Below are 6,410 nucleotides of genomic sequence, written 5' to 3'. Positions count from 1 at the left end.
CATCTTCTCCTAACCCACATTCCTAAATTTAATCTCCTAGCTTCAAGGAAGAAATGCTCTTTGTCTCCAGGGATGGAGGAAGCATGGATTTTTTGTTTGGCTTGGGTTTAAGGGATCCACCTGGTCCCTTTTTAGCCACTCCCTCTGCTGGCAATTTCTCAAGCCTAGCTAAGAATAGTCTTTGAATTCCTCCAAAGAAAAAACACTTATCTTGGGCACTTTCCTTGGTTTCCTTACAATGTCTGGACCCTCTGTTCTCCTGGCCCCTTCCTACGTGTCATTTTCACCTTACCAATTACAGGGAAACCTGGACCCTCAAAATCTGGAGAATCCACCATCCCTCAATTACACCTCTGTTCCCCCATTAATGGGCACATGTTTCACAGTCTGGCATAACAACAAGTGACAGTGTGATACTCAGGAATCTTACTCTGTTTCTTTTTCTTCTTGAGTGACACCACCATCTGCACAAAGCTGCCTGAACCTGAACATTTGGGTGATTTTGATGTGACCCAAACTACCCCAACAAATGTATGTTTAGGTTGGTTTTCTTCTTTTATATTTTGCTTTTGTGAACAGACTTTGGATCCCATCAGTTGTATTCAGTGAGAAAGTAAAAATATATATATATATATATTATATATTATATATATATATAATATATATATATAATAAAAAACCCACTCAGCCTTAGCTGGATGGAGGTCTAGTAGTAAGATAGCACTTTAGCTGGAAATGGAAATTTCAGCCAGAATCTGAAAAGTACGTCCTGAAAGGAGAAGAGGGACTCAGGCCTGAGCACACTTCTCCACGCTGGAGCCTCAGGCTCTGAGAGCTGTACCTGCCAGGGCCTTCATGGGATAGGCCAGGCAGGTCACAATTCTGCTGAGAATTTTCTTTGCCTTTCCATCACATTGGCAGTTGCACGCTTTGCTTTTGCTTCCACATGCAGTTTTATCTTTATCCTAGTCAGTTTGGTTTCTTCTCTAATTTTTGGCACTTGTACAGACTGTTACAATATTACTTAAACAAATAGAATTTGTCAAGGGGGCGTGAGGTGGATGGGGTAGGGTGGGGTAAGGGTGAGGGGATGGGGTCACACCAACAGCATCAGGGGTCATAGTTCCCTGATGGGGTTAGAACGTGTGCCCTTGCAGTGAAAGCACAGAATCCTCTCTGTACTGCCAGAGAAGTTCCAGGAATTGTTTTAATGAAAGACATCCAATTAGGAGGAATTCTTTTGGTGACATTTTACAGTTTAGTTTGTTACCATTAATTATAGTTCATATAATTTTATGGTTTTGTGATTTTGCTAGCTTAAAGGGTTTGGGGGATTCCTTTTTGTTTTGAAAGCTAAAAAGTGTTTTTGTTTTTGTTTTATTTATTTTTTTTTTAATTCCATGGAGTAAGAAAAAAAAATCTTTAGAATATTTTAAATAGTGGTGGCCTTATTCTGAATGTGAGTACTTTGCTCCATTGAACCAAATGGTAATGACATTTGTAGAAGAGACACACATTGAAAGGTACGTCTTTTTATTAAGTGACATGTCAACACCCATTGGGTGAGTTATTGGTTGGAGTTTAGAGACAGGCCGTGTTGGGCTAAACTCCTTATTCTTGTTTTCAGGCCTTGAAAAATAATCAGAAGCTTTCTCTGAAGAGAGTGGAGTCAGCTGTCAGACTGGTAGGTGTCTATTGGCCAGCAGGGCTGGGATTAAACGCAGCAGCTGGTAGATATGAGATGGGGCCAGAGGTCACCTTTCTCCTTTGTTGTTGCCTGGAGAGAGGTTTGTCCTGGTACCAATGGGACCAAAGCTGTGACTTTGTGGCCAGAGGATGTCTCTGACCCTGCCTTAGGTTCCCCTAGGGTGTAGTGACAGCAGGGTGTCCCTGGTTTCTTGGGGAAACCAGCCCCCACCACCCTTGCTCTCTGACATCCCCTCAGGACTCGCTCCAGAGTAGGTTCTTCAGGATATGCGTCCAGGCCCTACCCCAACATCTGGAGCTGACTGATCAGAGCCTGCAGTGGATTGAGCCCTTGGCCATCGCAGCTCTGGAGGAGCTGCTCATAGAGCTCTTCCTGCCACTGTTTATGGTGGACTTTGCTGGGAGACACACCCAGGCCCTGAATGCAATGGTGCAAGCCTTCCCCTGCCTCCCACTTGGGGACCCTGAAAAGGATGACCAGCCTCATCTGGAGACCTTCCAGGCTCCACTTGACAGCCTGGATGTCCTGCTTGCTCAGGAGGTCCACTCCAGGTAAGGTTGACCTGGCAGACTGGTGAGGCCTGAGGCCTGAGATGCAGCCAGGACAGGAGTTTGAGGGGTCACTGGGAATAGGCGTTCGGGTGTACAGGACTGGTTGAGGGGCAGAGGGGACAAAAGGCACATGTTCCCCACAGTGTCCCTTAAAGTAGGGACCAAGGGGGTTCCTGAAGCCAGAGGAGCTGTTGCGTGTGGAGTGCAGAACACTCACGGGGTCCTGGTGCCTGTCAGCCTCTGCACAGCTGCGCATGTGCCCCGTGGCCCTGCAGGCAGTGGAAGCTGCAGTTGCTGGACTTGTGCCAGAAGGTCCACCAGGAGTTCTGGACCATGTAGTCTGGACCATTATGGTCAGCGTTTGCTTGCTGCTAGAGCCCAAGCCAGCCCAGCCCATGCAGAAGAGGCACAGGGTGGAGGTGCGGGTAGGGCAAGACAGTGCGGGCCCCTGTGCAGGTGCTGGTCGACCTGTTGCTCAAGGAGGACACCATGGACCAGACCCTCAGCCACCTGCTGAGGAAGGCCAAATAGGAGGAGCCTGCTGCACCTGCACTGCCTGAAGCTGAGGGTCTTCACCATGACCATGCAGAGCATCAGGAGGATCCTGATGGTGGTGGAACTGGACTCTGTCCAGGACCTGGAGGTGAATTGCACCTGGAAGCTGGCCATGCTGGGTAGGTTCATGTGGCACCTGGAGTGGATAGGCAACCTGTGCTGGCTGCTGCTCTGCCACTTTCGCATGTTGCTGCACACTGCCCTCAACCAGGAGGAGCACTGCATCGCCAGGCTCACAGCCCATTTCCTGAAACTGCTCCACCTGCAGGAGCTCTACTTGGACTCCATCTCCTTCCTCGATGGCCGCCTGCACCAGGTGCTCAGGGAGGCATGGTGCTGTCCCTGCAGACTAGAACAGGCCTCTCTCATTTTGTTACCATTGGGACGTCTACTCTGTGCCCACTGGGGACATTGCCAGGGTACCCAGACCATTCTAAAATCCTCACAATGTCACTGCACTGTCCCTGGGGATCTTGTCAGGTCACCTACCTGGTTAGGGTCAGAAGCGTGACCTAGGTTAGATGCTGTCAAAGGGGGCTTCTTGTTCGGAGTCCTCATAGTGGGAGTCAGGTATGATGACCTTGGGAATTCTTTCCGAGAGAGTGATGTCTTAGCTGAGGTGATGATAGATAACTAAGCAAGGAGATCATTGGTCCATCAGGTGTGAGATTTGAAGTCCAAAGCTCTGTCTCTCCCTCCAACGTGCCACATCTTTCCTGAGCTGTTTTAGGCTCCAGGTGAGCTATGGCAAGTAGGTGATCCATGAGATGACAAGGAGGGATCAGGAGGGGAAATTGCAGCTCCTAAGTAGTGCAGATGGAACAACAGACTGGTTTCAAATAGAAAAAGGAGTACATCAAGGCTGTATATCGTCACCCTGCTTATTTAACTTATATACAGAGTACATCATGAGAAACACTGGTCTGGAAGAAGCACAAGCTGGAATCAAGACTGTGGGAGAAATACCAGTAACCTCAGATATGCAGATGACACCACTCCTATGGCAAAAATTGAAAAGGAACTAAAAAGCCTCGATGAAAGGGAAAGTGGAGAGTAAAAATGTTGGCCTAAAGCTTGGGGCTGGTGCACGGGGATGACCCAGAGTGGTGTTATGGGGAGGGAGGTGGGAGGGGGGTTCATGTTTGGGAATGCACATACACCGGGGGTGGATTCATGACAATGTATGGCAAAACCAATACAGTATTTTAAAGTAAAATAAAGTAAAAATAAAAATAAAAAAGAGCTCAACGTTCAGAAAATGAACATCATGGCATCTGGTCCCATCACTTCATGGGAAATAGATGGGGAAACAGTGGAAACAGTGTCAGGCTTTATTTTCTGGGGCTCCAAAATCACTGCAGATGGTGACTGCAGCCATGAAATTTAAAGATTCTTACTCTTTGGAAGAAAAGTTGTGACCAACCTAGACAGCATATTCAAAAGCAGAGACATTACTTTGCCCACTAAAGTCCATCTAGTCAAGACTATGGTTTTTCCAGTAGTCATGTATGGATGTGAAAGTTGGACTGTGAAGAAGGCTGAGCACTGAAGAATTGATGCTTTTGAACTGTGGTTTTGGGGAAGACTCTTGAGAGTCCCTTGGACTGCAAGGAGATCCAACCAGTCCATTTTGAAGGAGATCAGCCCTGGGATTTCTTTGGAAGGAATGATGCTAAAACTGAAGCTCCAGTCTTTTTGGCCACCTCATGCGAAGAGTTGACTCATTGGGAAAGACTCTCTAATGCTGGGAGTGATGGGGGAAGGAGGAGAAGGGGATGACAGAGGATGAGATGGCTGGATGGCATCACTGACGCGATGGACATGAGTCTGAGTGAACTCTGGGCGTTGGTGATGGACAGGGAGGCCTGGTGTGCAGCAATTCATGGTGTCACAAAGAGTCCGATACGATTGAGTAAGTGAACTGAACTGAAGTGGTCTAGAGAAGATAAAAATTCAAATGAGCATCATTGTTGAAGTGGCTCCAATCTCGCAAAGTTCAAATTACAATTATTATTTTACTCTAAGACTTCTAAATACATAGGAAATCCTTAGTAACAGGTTGTCACTCTGCCTTGAACACAGTGATAAAAGCTGATAGGATGCAGCCTAGCATCTGTATGAATGAGTTGAGTTGATTCCCTTTTTGGTAGCTGCAAACTCCAAGTATCAGGAATAAATATGTTCACTGAGAAACCAGAAAGAAAAAAAAAAGAGAGAGAGAGAGACAGAAAGAAAGAAAGAATTGTAAGTGGTGGTGGACGTTTTGTGGCCCCTAAATATCGGGGATATTTACCCAAGGATCGTCTGTAATTGCTGGGACCCACCAGCCCAATGCCACTGCACCCATCCTACTGTTGAATTCAACTAGTCTTCTCCTGTAAAAACGTCTTAACTCCTGCTAATCAAATACTAGTAAGCTGAAATAGGCTTAGTAAAATAGTAAATATTTTTTTACTGTTTGTTTCCCTCATTGAAAATAGTTCATCATTTTGTGCAGGGGGAGCTCATACACATATGATCATGACCTTTCTCGCAGAAGACCCCCTGCCTTCCCATCAAGAAGGTGAGAGGCCATCTCAAAGCCAGTAAGATGCCCTGTGTTCTGCTGAAACAGACCTCTCCTCCCCACATCCCTCCACCTGCCACCTCTGCCCTTAAAACTGACTGCCTTGTCTCTCCCCAGGTTCCTGAAGACCACTCTGGAGACGTTGTCCATCACCAACTGTCTGATTTCAGCGTGAGACCTGACATACCTGTAACAGTGCCCAGGTGTCAGCCTGCTGAAGGACCTGGGCCTTGGTGGGGTCAACATGACCAGCCTCAGTTTGGAGCCCCTGCAGATCCTGATCGAGAGGACCTCGGCCACCCTGCAGGACCCAGACCTGAGCGAGTGTGGCATCATGGACTCCCAGTTCAGTGCCCTCCTGCCCTCCCTGAGCCTCTGCTCCCAGCTTACCACCTTCAGCCTCTGTGGGAACCCCATCTCCATGGCTGTGCCGAAGAGCCTGCTGCACCACACCGTGGGGCTGAGCAAGCTGAGCCACGTGCTATACCCTGGACCCTGGAGAGCTAAGAGGATGTGTGCGGCATCCTGCACCTGGACTTCCTGGCTCAGCTGCACGCCTGGCTCAAGCAGCTGCTGTGAAAGTCTGGGAGGCCCAGCATGGTCTGGTTCGGCACCAACCCCTGTCCACACTGCAGTGACCATATCTTCTATGACACTGAGCCCATCCTGTGCCCCTGCTACATTCCTGCTTAGCCCAGCTCAGGAATTGCAGGCTTTGTCCCCAGCACTGGGACACTGCCACCCAGACCTCAGCGCATCTAGAAGGAACACAGACCACAGTTTCAGACAGTTGTTCAGTGCATGCAGGAAAAGGTAAGGTGCTTAGAGTAGGCCAGGGGTTGAGGGGAGGGTTTGATGGGATTTTTGGAGAATTAAAAATGTGAATCTGAATTTTGGAGGGGAAGTTTTGGCCTTGGGAGGTTGATGGTGTCATTACCCCTATGTTGGACTGTTCCAAAGAAATAAAGGGAACTTCAGTGCCAATCATTTTGTATCCTCTGTGATCTGTGATGATGATTCTCTCCTTTAA

At 48.0% G+C, this 6,410-nt stretch overlaps 1 pseudogene; it reads left to right on the top strand.

The window, feature by feature from the left end:
* Positions 1–505: 505 nt before the first annotated feature.
* LOC132658962 (melanoma antigen preferentially expressed in tumors-like) lies at positions 506–6,073 on the top strand (annotated as a pseudogene).
* The last annotated feature ends 337 nt before the right edge of the window (positions 6,074–6,410 follow it).

Source organism: Ovis aries, chromosome Y, assembly GCF_016772045.2.
Source record: "Ovis aries strain OAR_USU_Benz2616 breed Rambouillet chromosome Y, ARS-UI_Ramb_v3.0, whole genome shotgun sequence".
NCBI classification, from domain to species: Eukaryota; Metazoa; Chordata; class Mammalia; order Artiodactyla; family Bovidae; genus Ovis; species Ovis aries.
This window is presented reverse-complemented; position numbering and strand designations above follow the sequence as displayed.